The 22,634-nt window shown below is 35.8% G+C and overlaps 1 protein-coding gene across 2 annotated transcripts in view; it reads left to right on the top strand.

Annotated features, from left to right (window-relative positions):
* Nucleotides 1-22,634, top strand: part of LOC131432664 (zinc finger protein sens) — a 443,520-nt gene that overhangs the window by 304,068 nt on the left and 116,818 nt on the right. For both annotated transcript variants that reach the window (XM_058599068.1, XM_058599069.1), the window contains one exon: nt 10,095-10,208. The gene's annotated coding sequence lies outside the window, so the exon portion shown is untranslated. The remainder of the gene's footprint in view (nt 1-10,094; nt 10,209-22,634) is intronic.

The following is a 22,634-nucleotide window of genomic DNA, read 5'->3' as shown; positions in this document are numbered from 1 at the left end:
CTTTGATCATGGCTAGCTTTGACGCGCTGCTGTCGCGTTTTTTTGTGTCTATTTATTGCACCCTGGCCTCCTCCTCCTCCTCCTCCTCCTCCTCCTCTTGGTTTGGCCTGACGTTGCAGCCGTCATTGTCGAGAAATTTCGTAATTTTGCTCCAATTTCGACGCCTCCTTGACACGGGAACTGAACTGCTTGTACATGACCGCTGGTACGAATAGGTGCGAACCAGCGACGATGTCACACACAAAAGGATCGAGGAAGTGACGGCGTGAACCGACAACTGACACACGGCACGTAGGCACACGGTTTCTATTCAAAGCCGTTGTTTGAATAATTCATGCTCTTATGACTCGCAAAGTTGTCATTCATATTCAAGCTGATATAAAAATAGCGCGCAGAAATGAACAACAACAAAAAAAGTCCAATATTTGTTTTGCTCTCATTCGACATGCATTCCTCGCCGATGTTTGGAATGCACGATTCTTCAGAATGGTCTTAAAAAAAGACTGAAGTAGTCGACAGCTTATGCAAAATCATACCGATCGAGCATACAAAGGATCGGTTTTCTCGGTGACTTATTAGTGACAGTTTATGGATGGCGAATTTCTCCCTCACGAGCCTGGGAAAAGCAAACAGATCCTACAACATTACCGACCGGAGACTTCTGGAGGAGTGCATGTGCAATAGATGTTGGCAGTGGAAAAAAAACACGGCAAACCGTGGGTTGCCGGATTGAGGACACAGCCGGGAATGTGGCGTAGGAGGAATGACTAGCTTTGCGAAGTGTTTTTCTTCTTTACTTCTAGAGTGACAAGTTTAGAGGAATTTCAATGCGTTTTCTCCAAGAAGAAACTTACAAGGACTCGATTCAGGTGAACATGGAATGTTTCTTCACATGATTAAAACTCTTGTTCCTGGTGTTTCTTGAGGGTCTCGTGTTTGCTGAGTGTCTTGCGTTTGTTGAATTTTTTTTTAAATTTTCGAGTCTCCTGAACTTCTTGTTATTTTTGAATTTCTATAAATTCTTGAGTTTCTTCAGTTTCTCAGTTACCATTTTTTTATATCTATTTATTCAACCCCGGCTATAACCTCAGAGTTACCTAAGATTATGTTTTTTGAGTTTCTAGACATTCTTCAGTTTCAATTGTTTTTTTTTTAATTTTTCAAGCTTTTTTTTAAGTCTCTTGATTTCTCAGAGACTTTTGAACCTTTTAAATATCTTGAGTTTTTTCCGCTTTTTTGAGTTCTTTGACTTACTTTAGCTCCTCGATATTTTAGAAATTTTTGAGATTCTTGAATATTTTGTCATCTTTGAGTTTCTTAAGATTCTTGCGTTTCTTGAGTATTAAGGTTTTCTTCACGGAACGACCGAAATTAGCTCTGCGCCTAATTCGTATTTCTTTTTTTAGAGAATGTGTTTAGTTGGCGAATATCCTGGACACAAACCAGCAATATTTCAATCCAACACGAAAATCTCATTGACAACTAATTTTGTTATTAAAATCAGAAAATTTGTTTCTATTTATTTATCACCATTATTACTGAAGGACAGCACAAAGAAAACGGAAACGAAATTTGTTTTATCAACAAGTTTATTAGCCAAAAACTCATGAGAAGTGTCAAAGAAAACCAATCCATCAAAAAGCCTAAAAGGACAGTCTGGTTGTTTTGATGTTTTTCGCACGATATATCCATATTTAAATTTTCTAACCGACATGTAAAAATGCCGTAAACTCTTAGTGGAAAGTGCATTTATTCATAATTTGTGCGCATTTGAAGCGATTGTGCGTAATAATGTTTTTACACGGAACAGTGAAATGAGTTTCGAATGTTGCATTGTATATGTTAAATGATGTTTTTTGTATCTTCCAACCTTCCGGGCCACTTGTATTCGGTTCTTGTTTTCCGAGTGCTCAAAGGTTTCAGTGAGAGAGTCGATTTCGCGTAGTCGAATGAAGAAAACAGCGATTTAGAAGAAAAATTTTCAAAAAGAAGTTTATGTTTCGTTTATATCTTTTTCTCCAATACAACATCGTATTTATACCTGCAAATATAGAAAAGATAACCGCGACTGAAATTTTTTTCGGTAGTAGTGTGCCATCTAGTGGCTAGTAGTCATTACGGTGTTAACGAGCGCCATATAGCTGCAAATTGCAGAAGCCAATTCAACCATTTATGTTGGTTGAAAACAACGTTTTATTTCTCTAATTCAACTAACAAAATAGCCGTTTCAACAAACAATTTCAAAATTCTAAATTAGCAAGAGTAAGATTTTTTTTAGTTGTCTCAAAAAATAACTAACCAAAATCATAAATTCAACTAATTTTTTCGCCAAAATGCTGGTTTTGGTCTTTCCGTGTTAAGTTATTTTAATACTAAATAGTTTCTTTTCCATTTTTTGTGTTTTCTGAGTTTCTAGAGATTCTTGAGTTTGTTCAGTTTCTTTGTTTTATGAACTTTTCAAACTTCTTTTGAATAAGATTTTCGAGCTTTCTTCGTTTTCATGAGTTTCCAGAATTTCTTTTAAGTTTAAGTTTTTTAAACAACTTGAGTTTCTCGGTGTTCTTGATTTTCGTAGGTTTCTTGAGCTTTGTTGAACGTCTTAAGTTTCTTAAGTTTTTGTAGTTTCTTGAATATTTCAAAATTTCCTGAGTTTCATGATTTTTTTTTCTTGATTTGCTCGAATTCTCGACTTTATTGAGTGTCTTGAATGTTTCAAGTGTCTTGAGTTTGTCAAATTTTCCTGACTATTCGTAAGTCTTTTAAGTTTCCGGAGTTCCGAAAGTTTCTAGACCTTCTTGAGCTTTCCGTGCTTCTATTTTTTTTCGAGTTCCTTGAGATTTCTAAGTTTCTTGAGCTTCTTGAGCTTTGTAAGTTTTTAACTTCTTAAGATTCTTGAGTTTCATTGAGTTTCTTAAAATTCTAGTTTTTTTTAGTTTTCTTGAGTTCCTTCAATTTTTTAGAAATTTTGAATCTCTTGAGTCAATCGAATTTCTTGAGTTTCTTAATATTCTTGAGTTGTTTTAGTTTTCTTATGTTTACTGAGTTTTTCGCGTTTTATGAAATTTTTTAATATCTTGATTTTCCCGAACTTCTCGACATTCTCAATTTTTTTGAGCTGCTTAAGTTTTCTGAAAATTCTTCATAATTTTATAGTTTCTTGAGCTTTTCGAATTTCTAGAGATTATTGATATCATTGAGTTTCTTAAGATTCTTGAGTTGCTTTGGTTTGTTAATTTTTCAAAGGTGTTTTGAGTTTCTCGATTTTTTTTTTGAATTATTCAAGATTTTTTTTGTTTTCTTGAGATTCTTGAGCTTTGTAAGTTTTTTCAAATGGCTTTAATTTTTCGAGTTTCTCGAACTTCTTGAGATTTTTGAGATCATTGAGTTTCTTAAAATTTTAGTTTTTTTAGTTTACTTGAGTTCATTCATTTTTTTTTAATTTTGAATCTCTTGAGTTAGTCGAATTTCTTGAGTTTTTTGAAATGTTTGAATATCTTGATTTTCTCGAAGTTCTCGACATTCTCGATTTTCTTGAACTGTTTTAAGTTTCTTATTGAAATTCTTCATATTTTTATAGTTTCTTGAGCTTTTCAAATTTCTAGAGATTATTGAGTTCACTGAGTTTTTTTTTGCGATTCTTGAGTTACTTTGTTAGTTTTTTTAAGTATTTTGAGTTTCTAGAATTTCTTTACGTTCTTAAGATTTTGGGATCGTTTAAATTAATTTTAGTTTTCTTGAGTTTCTTGGCTTGTTTTAGTTGTTTGATTTTTTTTTAATTTTTAAGATCCTCGAATTTTTTGTCATCATTAAGTCTTACTGCATTTCAAAGTTTTCTTCAGTTTTTTTAAGTTTCTTGAGATTTTTTTTGAAAAATTGAGCTTCAAAGTTTTTCAAGATTTTTGAGTTCTTTCAGTTTTTTTAAGTCTTTTTAGTTCTTAGTTTTTTTTTTTTTAGTTTCTTGAGTTTTCCTAAATTTTAGAATGTTTTGAGTTTCTTGATTATTTTAAGATTTTTGGGTTTCTTGAATTTTTTCTGTTTTTCTTCATTTCCTTTTTTTTTTAATCAAAAAATCATCATCATCTTGATTTGAATTTTTTGTCATCATTAAGTTTCGTAAAACCCTTGCGTTTCTTGAGTTTTTTGAAAATTTGAATTGAATTTTGAGTTTTTTTTTTTAGATTTCTTGAGTTTCTCGATTTTTTTAGTTTTCCCATGTTTCCTGTGTTTTTTTTTTGAGGTTATTATGTTTTCTTGAATTTCTTAAATTTTTTTTGAGTTTCTTGGGTTCTTCGATTTTCTTGAGACTATTGAATTTCTTAATACTCTTGAATTGGTTATTTGGTTTTCTTAGGCTTTCTGAAATTTTTGAATTTGTTGAGTTTCTCCCCTTTCTTGAGTTTTTTAAGATTTTTGAGTTTCTTGAGTTTTTCTAAATTTTAGAATGTTTTGAGTTTCTTGATTTTTTAAGGTTTTTGGGTTTCTTGAATTTGTTCTGTTTTTCTTGATTTGCTTTTTTTATCATCAAAAAATCATCATCATCTTGATTTGAATTTTTTGTCATCATTAAGTTTCGTAAGACTCTTGCGTTTCTTGAGTTTTTGAGTTTCTTGAATTTTGTTGAAAATTTGAATTGAATTTTGAGTTTTTTTTGAGATTTCTTGAGTTTCTTGATTTTTTTTTTAGTTTTCTCATGTTTCCTGTATTTTTTTTTAATTTAATTTGTTTTCTTGAATTTCTTAATTTTTTTTCAAGTTTCTTGAGTTCTTCGATTTTTTTGAGACTATTGAATTTCTTAATACTCTTGAATTGGTTATTTGGTTTTCTTAGGTTTTCAGAAAGTTTTGAATTTTTTGAGTTTCTCCCCTTTCTTGAGCTTTTTAAGATTTTTGAGTTTCTTGAGTTTTTGTAAATTTTAGAATGTTTTGAGTTTCTTGATTTTTTAAGATTTTTGGGTTTCTTGAATTTTTTCTGTTTTTCTTCATTTGCTTTTTTTGTCATCAAAAAGCATCATCATCTTGATTTGAATTTTTTGTCATCATTAAGTTTCTTAAGACTCTTGCGTTTCTTGAGTTTTTGAGTTACTTGAGTTTTTTGAAAATTTGAATGGAATTTTGAGTTTTTTTAGAAAGTTTTTTTTCCTGATTTTTTTTAGGAAAGAAAAGATTTTTTTTTTGTAATTTATTTAAGTTTTCTTGGGTTTGAATTTATTCTCGAATCTTTTCAATTTTTTTGAGTTTCTTATAGTTCTTCGATTTTCTTGAGACTATTAAATTTCTTAAAACTCTTGAGTTTCTTAAGTTTTTTGAAATTCTTAAATCTATCTTAAGATTTTTGAGTTTCTTGAGTTGGATTGTTTTTTTTTATTCGCTTAACTTTTATTTTTAAATTTTGAGCTTCTTGAATTCAAGAAACTCAAGAGTCTCATTGCGTGTAGTTATAAGTTGTTTTAGTTTTCAATAGTTTTAAGTTGTTTTAGTTTTCTTGAGTTTCTTGGTTTATTTCGTTTTCTCAAGAGTCTCAGTTTCAAATTTTTGAATTTCTTGAGTTTCTCGAGTTTCTTGAGATTCTTGAAACATTGGGTTTCTTAAGATTCTTAAGCTTTAAGTTTTTTTTAAGTTTACTACGTTTTGGAATTTTGTGAATTTCTTGTGTTTCTAGAATTTTTCTCAATATTCTTAAATTTTTTTTTGTGCACTGAATTTTTTCGATTCTATTTTTAATTTTTTTTTTTCAAATCTTTAAAATTTTTGGGTATCTTGAGTTTTTGCAGTATCTTGATTTTTTTTTTAATTTTGAGATCAATGAATTTTTTGTCATCATTGAGTTTCTGAAGACTTTTGCGTTTCTTAATTTTTTAGGTTTTCATGAGTTTTTTGAGTTTCATGAGTTTTTTTGAAAATTTGATTTTCTTAAGCTTGTCGAATCTCAAGATTTTTGACTTCTTATAGTTTTCTTGAGTTTCTTAATTTGTTTAGCCTTCTCAAGTGTTCTGAGTTTTTGCCTTTCTCTATAGAAAGGTATTAGAATTGCTGGAAAAACCGACTTTCGAACGGAGCCTCGGAGACCCATAGTGTTATATACCATTCGACTCAGCTCGACGAGATCGGAAAATGTCTGTGTGTGTGTGTGTGTGTGTATGTGTGTGTGTGTATGTGTGTGTGTGTATGTGTGTGCACTTTTCGAAGATATTTGAACGCGCTCAATTTTCTCAGAGATGGCTCAACCGATTTTAACAAACTTAGGCTCGTTTGAAAGCTACTATCGGGGCATTGATCAAGTTCGAAGATAAAATGGCTGTGACTTTTGGTTCCGGAGATATGATTGTATAAGTGACGTAACCGACAAAAAGCGTTGTATTTGAACGCGCTCAATTTTCTCAGAGATGGCTGAACCGATTTGAACAAACTTGGACTCGTTTGAAAGCTACTGGCGGGCCATTGATCAAGTTCGAAGATCAAATGGCTGTGACTTTTGGTTCCGGAGATATGATTGTATAAGTGACGTAATCGACAAAAAGCGTTGTATTTGAACGCGCTCAATTTTCTCAGAGATGGCTGATCCGATTTTAACAAACTTGGGCTCGTTTGAAAGCTACTGTCGGGCCGTTGATCAAGTTCGAAGATCAAATGGTTGTGACTTTTGGTTCCAGATATATGATGGTATAAGTGACGTAACCGACAAAACACGTTGATTTTTACCGCTCTTGTATATATAAGGGTGCCAAAATTTTGGGATCAACTCTATTTTCGTAAAGTTCTAGTGCTCAAAAGTTTAAGCACCTCGAAAAAAGCCTTCATGCAAAATTTGACCTAAATCGGACATGCTTAAGGGGTGCTGCCCGGTGGTAAAGGTTTGACAATTATCGATCTTGAAAAAGCACCATAGGGGGGAGTACATGAAATTTCCAAAATCGAAAATTTTTTTTGATGCCAAAACTCTTAAAACTGCATAAAACATCGAAATTTAGTGTCATCTCAAAAAAAAATTTTTTTGAAAAAATCAACTTTCTGGGACTTAGAAAAATTTTCATATTTTTTCTAAGTCCCAAAAAGTCGATTTTTTCCAAAAAATTTTTTTTCGAGATGACACTAAATCTCGACGTTTCATGCAATTCTAAGCCTTTTGGCATCAAAATTTTTTTTTCGATTTTGAAAATTTCATGTACTCCCCCCTATGGTGATTTTTCAAGATATATGAAAATTTCACTAAGTGGACTAAGAAGGCTTTTTTTAGATTAGCATCATTGTTCTCATACAAATAGGCAACGCAAATGTCAAGCACTAGTTTGGAAAAATGATGCTGACTGTGTGACATAAACACTGAAGCATGCTTTTGTGAACTACTCGAGTCAATCTGAATCAATTGGCGTCTAAAATTATTTAATAAATGTATGAAACATATTTTCATGAGACTGTTATGAAAGAAGAGAAAGGCATTATCACACCACTAGGTGGATTAAGAAGGGTTTTTTAGATTAGCATCATTGTTCTCATACAAATAGGCAACGCAAATGTCAAGCACTAGTTTGGAAAAATGATGCTGACTGTGTGACATAAACACTGAAGCATGCTTTTGTGAACTACTCGAGTCAATCTGAATCAATTGGCGTCTAAAATTATTTAATAAATGTATGAAACATATTTTCATGAGACTGTTATGAAAGAAGAGAAAGGCATTATCACACCACTAGGTGGATTAAGAAGGGTTTTTAGATTAGCATCATTGTTCTCATACAAATAGGCAACGCAAATGTCAAGCACTAGTTTGGAAAAATGATGCTGACTGTGTGACATAAACACTGAAGCATGCTTTTGTGAACTACTCGAGTCAATCTGAATCAATTGGCGTCTAAAATTATTTAATAAATGTATGAAACATATTTTCATGAGACTGTTATGAAAGAAGAGAAAGGCATTATCACACCACTAGGTGGATTAAGAAGGGTTTTTTAGATTAGCATCATTGTTCTCATACAAATAGGCAACGCAAATGTCAAGCACTAGTTTGGAAAAATGATGCTGACTGTGTGACATAAACACTGAAGCATGCTTTTGTGAACTACTCGAGTCAATCTGAATCAATTGGCGTCTAAAATTATTTAATAAATGTATGAAACATATTTTCATGAGACTGTTATGAAAGAAGAGAAAGGCATTATCACACCACTAGGTGGATTAAGAAGGGTTTTTTTATTTATTTACGTTTTCTTGAGTTGTAGTGTTTTTTTTGAGTTCTATGAGTTTATTTTCTAATTTTTGAATTTCTTGAGTTTCTCTAATTTCATGAGATTTTATAACATTGTGCTTCTTGAGATTCTTGAGTTTTTAAGTTTTTTGTTATGTTTACTATTTCCTAAGATTTTCCTTCTCCTATTTTCTGAGTTTCTTGAGTTTTTTGAAATTTTAGAATTTCTTGAGTTTTTTCGAATTTCTTGAGATATTTGAGTTTCTTAATATTCTTGAGTTTAATTGCTTTCTTGCATTTCTTCAAATTTTTTTTATTTTCTTGAGTTCTTCGTATTTTATGATATTACTGAATTTCTTTAGATTCTTGAGTTTCTTTGGTTTTTTGTTTTTTTTTTGAAAATTTTGAATTTGTTGAGTTTCCCGAATTTCATGAGCTTCTTAAGATTTTTGAGTTTCTTGAGCTGGTTTAGTTTCTTTTTATTCGCTTGATTTTTTTAATTTTTGAGCTTCTTGAATTTTTTGTCATCATTAAGTGTCTTAAGATTATTGCGTTTCTTGAGTTTTTTGAGTATGTTGTATTTTTTGAAAATTAGAATTTCTTGAGTTTCTCGAATTTTTCTATGGCTTTTAGTAGACATATTTAGTTTTCTAAAGTTTGCTGAATTTTTTTATTTATTTCTGTTCTCTTGAGCTTAGGTGTTTTTAGTGCCCTGAGTTAATCAAAAATCAGTTAGTCAAACCTCTAAACTAATGGGAAACTTGACTCTCCTAATTAAAAAACTGTGATTTTTTACAAGTTATAGGATTTGATTTCCAAAACAAAACCCACACAAAATGAGAAATTTGATGAAATCTTTGTTGGAATCGATAGAACGTTAGAACGAATACAATTTAATGTTTGAAGTAAATTTCTTGCAAATGTTGGCCGCGGCTCCGCTTTAGAAGGCCCAAGCGCGAGGTCAAATTTTGGCACACTCTCGTTCGTTTGGATACGAGCGAAAACAATCCAAAACGGACAGTTCCAAATAAACTAATTAAAACCGGATCCATTTCGGTTTGCTACTAATTGCTTACGTAGCTTTCGTACCTCTGGCATACAAGTAAAGGCATTTTCCCGCGAACGATACTCGTAACGAAGGTTCTAATTTGTTCAACATTTCCGAGGTAGGTCTTCGAGCCGAGCCGGGCCGTAACAGTAACAAATGAACGACGTGCAAATGGCATCATGACAAACTGTGCCGATTGATCATCGGTCGGTCGGTGGCCGTTGAATCCCCGGTGTCTCGGCTCCCACGCTTCGAGCCACCACTCATAACCAGACAAAAGCTATCGTGCCCCAATCTAGTCCAATTTTCCATCCTGCCGGGGCATACCTGAGCTATCTAGCAATCGTTCCGCGTACTACCTGGAAAGAGAGAGAGATAGAAAGAGAAAAAAAAACGTTATAAGCGGCTGTTATCAAACTCGATCTACTCACCACCAGTCGCGTTGTTGTTGTTGTTGTTGTTGGGGCGCACCGCACGAACCGTGCAGGCATCATAGTTGGCTGTGAATAATTTATGTTCACGCTTTTACGCGGACGAGACGCGCGAAAATTTTCCTCCGCCCAGGCCAACCGGGACCTGGCCTACTATGTGTGATCGTCGGTGCCGCCGCCGTACGTACGCGGCGTATGGGAAAAAAGAACTACTTTTACGTACGTCCACGGTTCGCTATTAGGTTTGAGGTTATGTTTTGACGGTGTCTTTGCGAGTGCGCACGGAGAAAGTATCTATTGGCATTCGGTAGAGACCGATCTAGATCTCGAACAGCTTGACCCCGCGCTATCCGTGCAAAATGTGACTAACCGATTCGAAATGATTTTCTCTTTTTTTTTCTTAATGTTTCCATCTTTTTTTCTTCTTCCAGATCATCATGACAACGAAATGACAACTTCTGATCTCATCTGCTCTAATTTGTTGGAAAAACTGTGCACAATCGGAGGATGACCGGCGATCATTGGGCCCAGTGAGCAGAGCACGGGTAAGTTTTTCTCACCTAATTTGAAGCTTCATTAAGAGAACAAAAGCCTCAATTTCTCGGACCGTTTTAAAGTTTGCCCGAAACGGCGACGGGTTTCACACAGATGACACATTCAAACGTCAAGCAGTGACAGTCCAACTAATAAGCAAACCATTTCCCAAAGCAAATCGTGATGCGAAACGAAACAGAAGAATGACAGATCCATTTCACACTGATCTTGTCCTAGCTCATAAGTCAACTCATCTCGTCATCGTCATCATTTCTGCGGCAGCCATCAGAGCATCTTCATCTTCAGCTGTCCGTCCGTCCGTTCTTCCGTCGCCGTTCGCCCATTTACTTGTTTCACTTATTTTTGCAAACTGATTGCGGACTTTCTCACCTCACTTTTCCGTTGTTGTTTAGTGTGTGTGGGGGAGGGTTGCGAGGAATTTCCACTCTTTCGGTGCCAGATTTCACTTTTAATCGCCACGTGTAAGATTTTCCTTTGCGATATGGTAATTGGCAACGGGTTTCAAGAGTCTCTCGAGATCATCTCGCGGAATGATGAAGAAAAATTTGAGTGAAATGTAGTGAAAGGTCCGAATTTCGTTGAACCATATTGCCGGATTGCCCGATGAAGACACTTCTAAACGATGCCAGCACGGATTAGTTTAAGCAATCCGCTTTATGAAAAGCAATCATGCGATGTCCCCTTGGGACAGTGACCGTAGCAAATTCTATGTTCCAGTTCAAATTAATGATCATCCTTTTCCTTGCACCAGAAAGCCTGTGGCCAGAGCGCGTGCACGTTCAAATATTCGAGCGCACCGTCGGAGTCGGAGTCGAAGTCGGAGTCTCATTGAGCAACACCGGGGGTAAATCACGCCACCTTGCATCAGCACCGGTGTGACAGTGTAGAGCACGGAAAACCAGTTCATGATTTGTTGTAAGTGAAGCAGAAAAAAAAGCACAGCACTAGAAAAATTCTGCGCGATCCGCGATCAACTATCCAGTCCAGTCGGCACGCGGTCGCGGGCGATAACGAGCTAGTAAGCCTGGGTCCCTCCCGTCGTCTGAGCCCTGAGCCCCCATGTCTAATCGTCAACATTAGCCGAGAAGGAGAGATGCGCCGCACCGAGTTGAGTTGCCCCACTTGGTTAATGGCTTATATAATCCCGGGGTACTTTTCTGCCTTCTAATTGCCTTCAATGCGATCATAAGATTCAAGCATTGCAAAATTGTACCATCCTCGGCTTGTGTCGACAAGGACGAAACCCGTTTGCCTGCCAGCATCGCATCGCATCGCATCACACATCGCACATCGGTAGCAAACATTCATTTTGCCTAACGACTTCCATCGCATGATTATGTGGGCAAAGTGAAACTGAAAGTTGAAGACCGGGGCTACCGCGAGGCACCCACAGAAGGACGACTGCGCGCGCACACACACAAACACACAAACACATCCACTCAGCACAAATATCTTGTTCTAATCTAGATTTTTACGATGCTGGTGCTGCTGCTGCTGCTGCACAAAGCAGAATCCGTAAATGTGGGCCAACGCGCCTCACTGGCTGGGAAGAAGCCACCACACGAAATGCATCACAGTAGGCTCCGTCGCCACCACCGTCATCGTCTGTTTTTTTTTTGCACAAGACATTAGTGCGTTTATTTATTTTCGTTCTCGAGGTTACAGGTGCGAATTGCCAGGAAGGTCGTCGTCGTCGTCGTTTGAAGCCACTTTCGCTAGCAGTAACTGGCCCCTGTGTGGATGTTGCACCAGAAGCGGGAAACTAGAATCGGATGGATGACGCAACACACGTTTGATGGTTTGAATAGATGTCAACGGCTCGATTAATTGACCAGTTTCAACGTGGGACATTAGTTTGGGCAGAAATGCTTGATCTCGGTAATGATCTACCGTTTACTACCTAATTTGCAGTAAACGGAATCTTTCTGCCTTGTATACATGCGGCCCAGTATCTGATGGTTTTCCTGCTTCAATAAAACCGAGAGGTATAATTATGATCTTCTCATATGCGTCCAATTACTCTGAAATTATTTGAAACAGTCCCTCGATGCTCGAGTCTGCCCACTTTTTAAATTTCCGACACATTTCGTTCAGTGTAGAGTTTGCATCACTTCACGGATCTTTGAAACGTGTCACTCATATGATAGCCGAAACTCTTTACTTTATTTCGTGAAGCAACATGCTTACTTTATTGTTACACTACCCGAGTAAAGTATAACATCAAAATGATCTTTACAGAAAAGACATTGCACTTCGTTGCAAAACAAAAAGTGTTCTGTAAATAGCAGAAACTTTACGTCTGCTTAGCGGTTCAAATTGAACTGCCGAGTTTAGCACTAAGCAGTTCAATTTGAACTGCTCTGCACTGATGAGTCAATGACGAAACGTAAAAATGATGATCAAAATGAGAACAAAATGAAATCTGATTATGATAGCAACATGATAGTTCCAATGGAAGAATTATTCCTTATTGGCGATCATCGGTACAACGTTTGTCTGAAGCAGGTCAATTTGAATAGTTCCTTTGGCATTCCCATCTCGCTGATCGTCTGCCGTAGAAGGAGCTTATTTCAGAATTTGATATGAGAAGTATATTTGACGTCATCGATTTCCTTCTAGATACTTTAAGTATCCGATCCTGTAACAATTCCAGCGTTCAGTTAAAAAAAATGTTTCGATATTTGTGATCATGCGACGTCGCGAAGTTCATTCCAAAGCTTTTAGACCATTATTTTCAGTGCATCCAGAAATCGGGGACCTGGATGGCAAAAATTATCTACTCGCCAAACCCGTTCTGAAAACATTATATCCAACTTTATATCAAACATAACTTTATATCCAACAGTATGGAAAAATTCATTGTTTACGAAGTTCGAACATCGAACATTGAATGTCTCAGATTTCAGAACCTAGAACCTAAGAAGCCCACAAACTGTGTCGAAGACACTCTTCAAAACAATTCTCATTCCTAGCTATAAATGCTTGGAAATTCATATACTCACTAACGCTAGATACAATGAGAAGTATTTTATCAATCATCTAATAGATCTTGGAACTTTAATACACTTTTCCAAAGAAACCGTCTAACTGAATCTTCATAATTTTTGAGACACAGGACTAATTCTGCACCAAATGGTCGTAAATTATAAGTCTACACAAGAACTAAAAATTTATTAAGTTTTCAATGTGCTTTAACTGAGAGCAAAACTTGTTTTCGGTTTGATGTCACATAGCATTTTTTTTGCTTTCGATTTTGATCTTTTAACCGTTAAAATTACCAAAACGATAGCAAATTAAGCAATTGATATATACGAACAGCACAACATCAAATTGAGTTTTCTTTTCGATCTCACACTCTACTCGGGTAGCTGACCCGTCGAACTTCGTCTCGCCCAAAAATTATTGGTTCGAACTTATATCTTCGGACAGCAGAATTGTCAAACGACAAAGTGGTTAACGTTTCTCTCTATTATTTTTCTGATTACTTAACCTACAATCAATTAAATTTGATACACATTCGCTTTAGCCCAAAAAAAGAAATATCACCAAAAATTAATGTGAAAATGTAAAATTTTCTGTTAAGCAGAAATTGAGCAAATGCACAGACTGTCGTCTCATTCTTTCAGTCAATGCACTGAACAGAGATCATTCCGTATGGGGCATTCCACGCAAAAAAAAGTGTTCAACTAACTATTTTTTTCGCTAAAGAACTCGAAAATATTCGACACGTTATTTTTATTTCAATATGGTAGGGTAAGGGCTCCCTATTTCATCTCAGCTCCAATTTCCATCTCATTCCTTCACCTCATAACTTTGAACATTAATCATATCTTTAAACGTACCTGAACAAACCTGTGGAACGTTTTAAAACATTTATTCTAGGTTTTGTCACACTTTCCAATTGAATAAAATAGTTAAAAAACTTTCAACGATCACTTTTTGATTTAGGAACCACTTTCGTCTGAAGTTTTAAAATTCATCATGTTTCTGAATATTTACTAATCGATTCGTCTCAAAACATGATCACTATTTCACATAATTACACCACTATTCTATGATGGATGACGTTATAGTTAGTAATGTTCACTTTTCACTTGTTTATTCAACGATTAAAGACTTCTGAAATTACCTGATAAGCAATAAAAGCAATGAAAAATATGAGATGGAAATTTGCACTTAATTCACTTGATTGCGCTTTGTTTTCATCTCATTTCGTATCGCAAGGTTGCCAAGTTTTCTCATAATGTTAAATTAAAAAAAATATTTTTTCTTCTTTAAATTAGTTTAATTATATCATTGATATTTATATATAAATAAAACTGTTTCGGATTCTAATATTACCAAATAGAGCGTGTTAAATACTAATCAAATAACCATTGTGGCAAATCTAGTAGCACTGGTTTCTTTCCGCTATACGTCACCATAACACTGTTAAATGTGTGTGTTTCATCGGCTGTGTACAGAGATGCCAGATATTTTCATAGAAAATGTGTATCTGCTCTATCTGTTTTCACTAATAAAATTAATCAAATTCAAATTCAAATCAAATTCAAATTTGTTTTAAGTTTTAATATAAATGTTTATCAGTGTTCATCATCAAACATTTGTACAAAAGATTTCCATTTTAACATGTGATTTGTCCGTTGATTAATAAACTTTTAAAGAAGTACTGCAATCAAATACTAATAGATACTCAGAGAGAAAAGTCTAACGTTTTACTACTCACTTTTTATGAACCTTTACAAATCTGTATTAAATTTAGAAAATCTGTAATCTGATTTAACGAACGCGAACGCAAAACTCTATACAATACAGATAAATCTGTATGAATGGCATCTATGGTTCTACATTTTGTTTTTAGAAGGGCTAATGCCTAAGGTAACGTCTTTTCAAATGAGATGAAATAGGGAGCCTTATCTTAGATATGATTTTTTGAAATTTCGCGTTTTCAAAAAAGAGCCTTTTTTCAACAACCTATACTGTAAAATCTAATAAAGATACAAAAATTCGTCCAAGACATGAAATGTGCGTCTTTACCTTAGCTTTCAAATAAGCGATTCCATAAATCAACCTTTAAAGTTAATATACAGGGTCCGGCACTCGAAGTGTAACCAATTAAAAAGGCCATAAATTCAGTTTGGAAAATTACTTTTACTTAATTCAAAGTACAAAATGTGTAAAAATAATACAAAATTCAGAATCAATTCACTTTTGCTCGATATGACCACCTTTTGCCTTGGCTATGGCCTTGAGACGGTCAAAAAACGAATCGCAAGTTGCCGAATGTGACTTGCAGGTATTTAGGCCCACTCGCGGACAATAACTTTTTTCAGCGCCTCGAGACTGGTGTATCTTTTAGTTCGGACTTTGCTCTCCAAAATGGCCCAAAGAGAATAATCCAATGGATTCGCATCTGGTGAATTCGAGAGCCATTCTGTGGACGTGATGAAGTTCGGAACGTTGTTTTTCAGCCATTCTTGGTTCACTCGAGCTTTGTGAGACGGTGCCGAGTCCTGCTGAAACGTCCATGGTCTGCCACTGAAATGTTTGTCTGCCCACGGCTTCGAAGCAACCTCCAGAATACTTTCCCGATAATATGTCGCATTTACCTTGACGCCAGGCTCGATGAAAACGATTGGAGAGCGCCCATCTGCGGTTACAGCGGCCCAAACCATTATCTGTTGCGGGTGCTGCCTCCTGGTGGCCAATCGATGACTCAAATTATCGTATGAACGGTCGGTCAAGTAAACCCTATCGTTTTGAGAGTTTACGAATTGCTCAATTGGAAAAATTTTCTCGTTAGAAAATACAATGTTCGGAAATTGACCGCTTTCGGCCAATCGAAGCAACTCCTTCGCTCTCTCAAGTCAAGATTTTTTTTTTCGCGTTCACTTTTGGCAAAATGCTTTCTTGCGCTTGTAAACAATACAACTCCGAACTGTCATTTAGCAAATTTCTAGAGAGCTGATGCCCGTGCGTCAGCTGCGCGAGCGGTCTGAAGTTGGTTACACTTCGAGTGCCGGACCCTGTAATGAAAAAAGTTAAAAATTAATCAACAAATAAAAAAAATTTAAACTTGGGCCTAATTTTTTTTTCTTTTTTTGTTGTTGAAAAAAGAAGCCTTAGGGGTTTAACTCAATCTTGGCAAAGTTTCAGAGTGGAAAGATGAATACTTTCGGAGCAGTGAATTTTTCAATTACGACCCGCACGCGCGGAGTGTACCGCAACCCAACTCCATTGGATACGGGCTTAACTTGTCGACACATGTCGCGCCACAGATCGAATCCTAACTTTGTCAGTTTATTGTTAGCAACGTTTCAGGCAGAAAACGAGTAAAATTGGGACAAAGGACTTACATGAGTAATAAAACAGTTGCAATTTTTCTATGATTTGGTACTTCTGGTTTACAAAACCTCAATACTTCAAACGTATCCTGGGAAGAGAAAACTTTCATTTTTAATTCCTTGTCCCCGTGCGGCCCAACATAGTGAAACTGATGTGCTCCAGAAATAGTTTAACATTTTTCGAAACGATTTTTAAGAAATTTCTCTGCTTTTACATAATCTTCCGAACATTTGTATATGACTGAAATATTGGGTAGAGAATATGCTTTCCTAGCTCACCCGTACAATTCATTCGCGGTCGAAATTTGACAATCATTGATCATTTGTAAACTTGCGCGACATGCCATTCTTTAGATAGTTTCTTCAGCACCGTCACATGGCCCTTTTCCATGAGCTGTCGCGTGAAAATTCCACTGTGCAAAACGATGAAAATCATGCTCGTGATGAAAAATTTTCGCAAAGTGTTTTACTATTTTGAATTGCTGAGGAGCGCCTTCAGAAAAATAGATGCACTTGCGTATATGTGGATGGTATTGTAAAAAATATTGATTAAGAGCTTCGAGATATGTTTTTACAGCTATTGCGACATGTTTCTTGCAATCAGAAATAATTACTAATGTTTTATGATCGATTTTGCTTTTCATTTTATAATAGAAAACAATGGGGAATATAGTCGCTTGGTCGTTGTTCCAATGAAAGTCAGTTATGGCGTTTTGAATAACGAAGGCATAATTTTCCGCAAAATTGCAAATTATTAAACTTTCGTCACTCTTGAATTTTTTTTTCACATTTTGAAAATATGAAGTTTGTTTTCGAGCAATGAAAGAATGCTTGTGCAGCTCAGCCATAGCCGAAGCAGAATAAAATTCAACGCCGGAGGGCTCGGATTGGTCGGATCGGCATAATGCGGATAGCCTTTTAAGCCCGTACCCGAGCGAATTGCGCTGCGGTACGCTCCGCGCGTGCGGGTCGTAATTGAAAAATTCACTACTCCGAAAATATTGATCTTTCCACTCTGAAACTTTGCCAAGATTGAGTTAAGCCCCTAAGGTTTCTTGTTTTAACAAAAAAAAAAAGAAAAAAATTAGGCCCAAATTTGAGTTTTTTTATTTGTTTATTAATTTTTAACTTTTTTCATGAAGCTAACTTTAAAGGTTGTTTTATTGAATCCCTTATTTGAAAGCTAAGGTAAAGACGCACATTTCATGTCTTGGACGAATTTTTGTATCTTTATTAGATTTTACAGTATAAGCTGTTGAAAAACAGCCTCATTTTTGAAAACGCGAAATTTCAAAAAATCATATTTCGAAAATTTTACGTAACAATTGAAATAAAAAAATACGTGTCGAATATTTTCGAGTTCTTTAGCGAAAAAAAAATAGTTAGATGAAAAAAAAATTTGGGTGCTGATTTTGTGCGGAATGTCCCATATACCTTATGATCAAAAAAGAACCAGAATTTTCATTTTAAAATACCCACGCTTGTCCAATTGGTAAACTTTTATTATCTCAACGTATATATATATATATATATATATATATATATATATATATATATATATATATATATATATATATATATATATATATATATATATATATATATATATATATATATATATATATATATATATATATATATATATATATATATATATATATATATATATATATATATATATATATATATATAGATATATAGACATATATATAGATAAATAGATTGGAATTGTTAATAGTAGACACAACATTAGAAAAACATTCGTGACATATGAGTTTCAAATAACAATTAGTCAAACCACTAGTTGTGTAACCGTTTCATTGAAATATCTTTTACGATTATTAGGTGATTTTAATATGGCAAGTACAGACTAAATTAGAATGTACTTTAAATTGAACCCGTGATTTCTTACTCCTAAAGCATGTACTGACACAGCCCATTTACGACAGAAGAAAAAAAACCGGTTCATTTTATAATACCATCAGCCAGGATACTTGTTTTCTAATAACGGCATCCGATTGATTGTTATGTTCGATGCATTGAAAGGATCGTCATTAGCAAAGCTCGAACTCACACCTAATGACGCATTTCCCACATTAATTCACACTTCGCTCCGGCCCAGTGACACACACGCACAGCAGAACAATTAAACTGCTGAATATTCATTAAAGAAAAATTAGCATTCTCAATGGTGGGCAGGTTTGGAATCAATTGTTTCGTACGTACCAACCGAAGTCCTGTTTCGAACCGCACATGCTGGCTAGTCCCACTTCAATATCGGATCAATAATCAATATGTCAGCAAATTTGCCTTGCAACCGCAGCAACCTCTGGAAGTTTGCAAAACAGGTCCATACCGAAAGGCATCGGAAAGCCGCCAGACTACTAGGATCCGAATGACGAATGGATGGCAGCCAGCATGGATCTGTATAATTATATGCACCGCATGGGTGAGTTGAGTGAGACACGCAGCATGGGAACTCACACACTGCCAGATGTTGGTTGGTTGGTTGGTTGGTTGTTTGGCCGACGACGCCGTCGCCACCACCGCCGTGGGCGGGTGTTTAACTTTCCATCAATTCAGCGGGGCGATGGTTGTTTTTTCTTCTACCGAGACCGGCATTACTATGTATCGGAGGAATCGTGCTGCCAGCTGGTGTCCGATGGGGGCATGGATCGAACAGTCCATACTCAGGTTGTCAGGGTAATAAAATATCAATAATCATCATCATCATCATTGTTGGTGTCTAACACAACACGAGAGTTTGGGTCATGTTTCGCCGCCGGGATGCATAGAAGTTAGGAGTTTGGCACGCTGTAAAAACTATTATTATTTTCCATTATTTCCATAATTTGATTAGGCCAACGATTGAACTTTGCGAGCTTGTAATGAAGTAATAATAACGAGAGAAACGCTGAAACCGGGCATAAATTACTGTTTCTTGGTTTATGCGGCGAACCGTCATTAAATTGGCTCGATTCTGGTCGTCCCCGAGTTCAGAGCTTGGGACTTCGGTACGCGCAGGAGGACGCCAGAAGCCGCCGCCGAAGGGAATTCACTGTCACCAAAAATGGTCAAACCGCTCACAACGCGCTCTCCAGTTAAACTCTGGCAGCTGGCAATTGACTGCACATGAATGGGACGTACCTAGCAATAATTCAGCCACCACCGGCACCGACTTGGTACCGAGAACCCATTCGGTTATGCGTCCATTAAACCGTTCGCGGGATGATTGAAGAAGACGCTCGCTGGTTGCAAGAGTTGCTACTCGATTATGGAGTCGAGTTTGATGTCTTTACGCGAAGGAATCGCCCACCAAATGAAGACATATGGCTTGGGACCCTCCCCGAATTGACCCGCCGTCCGTTAAGTGCGTCCCGTTTCTCCCGGTTCCATCGAAACCAGAAACCCGAAACTGTTCCTAACTCTTAGAGCGTGAGAGTTTCGATTTTCGAGAAGAGGTAAATATTAGTTGTTTTGTTTTTTGCTGTTAAAACCAACCTGGCCACTCAAGGGTTGACAACAGCCAACTCGGATAGAAAACATTATTCCGTGACTTGAAGCGACGATCGGTAAAATAATGGACGAATTCGGTAGCAGCAGCAGCATGCCGCATGTCCTGCGCCGATCCGCTCAATGAGTTGATAAATCAAGGGCAGTCCCAGTTGAATGAGTCAATCAAGTAATGAACTTCAGCATCACCGGTTTCGGTTTTGCTCGAGACTCGAACAACAGACAAGACATCGAGCGGGTGGCTGACTGACCGGGGCCATTCCGAGATCATGTCATGCGATAAGAAGGGACACCAAGCGCGTTGTTTTCCGATCGATGTGTTCGGGGACTGGAATTTTTGCCACTGATCGACGTATGACAGTTTTTGTTATTGTTGCTGTTGTTTTTATTGTGGTGGTGGCCGTGGCGTATGAGTCATGATGCTTTCAACATCTCTTGAAAGGTAGGGCATTTGGAACTGGCCGATGAATAGGATTTGCTAGACACGAGGAATTTTATCATTCATTTTATCGGAATCTGCAAATAATGCGAAATGCTTTCAATGAATCTTCGGAGGAATGTTGACAGCCTTTCAAAACATGATCGATTTACGAGCATTTTTCAACCTTTGGGTTTCTCCAGTTTTGTTTATGAGTATCCAAAATAAGGTAAAGTAAGTAGTGTAAGATCGGAAAATCATCGGAACTAATACTATTTAAACTGTAGTTGGTTTTGTTGTTTATACCGAAACGGAAAACTATTAGGATATACGCTATTTTGACCGACAAATAGTCAAACTAAAATCTTATCAAATTTAATTATACAAATTACATGGCGAATTCGGGAAGAAAGGGCCATTTTGCCCTAAATTACATCTAGTTTCCTACAAATTTACTTCCATCACTCATTACAGTAGATTCCAGGCAAAACCCCCCGATGATTTAAAGCTGCTGAAGATCTTTTCACGCACAAAAATCTTACTACAGTATGAACTTCACAGCTAGTGGAAGCATCGATTATTGCAGACATTGTTTTATTGTACGCACAGACAGGCAAATGATTGCAGAATCGAAAAAACACCTGCCTGTACTGTACGAGTAGTACACGCACAATCTAAAACGAGTTACGACTTATTAATACGAAAAAATAAGCGAACGTCTACTTTTTTAAAGACGCCTTTTTAAAGCATTTTATTCCACACTTCTAGTAAAACAATTCTTTACATCACATGTTTTAATTTGAGTTTCTCGTTTTTTTGTAATCATAAGACACAAGAATATAATTAAATGATTTTGAACCTTCCGCTGGTACAAATTTGGCACTATCATATAATCGGGTTCAGAAGCCCATTCCTCTGACTGCGGCAATCGTCGTTGGTAAATAAGTAGAAGCTATTCTTTGGAAACCTTCATTAGATACGTAGCTAGAAAAATTACACTCTCGAACACTTTCGTGAGATTTTATGGACACCCTTCCTACCATTCCTTCAAAAGTCGTAGACTTCTTATTTTTATTAGGCACGGTGGAAAACTTTCTGTTCATATCTGAAAAAAAAGAAATATTTAGTGGTCAAATCAACAATCATCGGCACTGTCAATTTGGCTTTCGAAACTCCTGTATTATAGTTTTGTATTATTCTTGTGAGTATTTTAGTCGGCTTCATTACTCCGCAATGAAGTAAATCAACTAAAAGATATATAGTGAATTTCACTATGAAACAAATTTCACCGAAAAACTAATTAACCGGAAATCAATGTTCTTCTAAGATCAAAGTTCACAGAAGAGTCAATTTCACTGTAAAGCAAATTTCACTAAAAAGCAAATTTTACTGAAAAGCAGATTTCGCTGAAAAGCAAATTTCACTAAAGATCAAAGTTCACAGAAAAGCAAATTTCACTGAAAAGCAAATTTCACTGAAAAGTTAATTTCATCAAAAATAAAATTTCACCGAAAAACTAATTTCGCCGAAGAGCAAATTTCACCGAATAGCAAATTTCACCGAAAAGCAGATTTCACTGAAAAGCAAATTTTACTAAAAATCAAATTTTACTGAAAAGCAAATTTCACTCAAAACTAATTTCACCGAAGATCAAAGTTCACAGAAAAGCAAATTTTACTGAAAAGAAAATTTCACTGAAAAGCAGATTTCACTGAAAAGCAAATTTCTCTGAAAAGCAAATTTCACTCAAAAGCTAATTACACTGAAGATCAAAGTTCACAGAAAAGCAAATTTCACTAAAATGCAAATTTCACTGAAAAGCGAATTTCACTGAAAAGCTAATTTCACCCAAGATCAAAGTTCATAGAAAAGCAAATTTCACTGAAAAGTTAATTTCAAAAAAAATAAAATTTCACCGAAAAACTAATTTCACCGAAGAGCAAATTTCACCGAATAGCAAATTTCACCGAAAAGCAGATTTCGCTAAAAAGCAAATTTCACTAAAGATCAAAGTTCACAGGAAAGCAAATTTCACTGAAAAGCAAATTTCACTGAAAAGTTAATTTCACTGAAGATCAAAGTTCAAAGAAAAGCAAAATTTCATTGAAAAGCAAATTTCACTGAAAAGCAGATTTCACTGA

The sequence above is a fragment of the Malaya genurostris genome, chromosome 2 (genome assembly GCF_030247185.1).
Source record: "Malaya genurostris strain Urasoe2022 chromosome 2, Malgen_1.1, whole genome shotgun sequence".
In the NCBI taxonomy this organism is placed as follows: Eukaryota; Metazoa; Arthropoda; class Insecta; order Diptera; family Culicidae; genus Malaya; species Malaya genurostris.
Note: the sequence above shows the minus strand (reverse complement) of the source record. Positions and strands in the feature narration are given on the sequence as shown.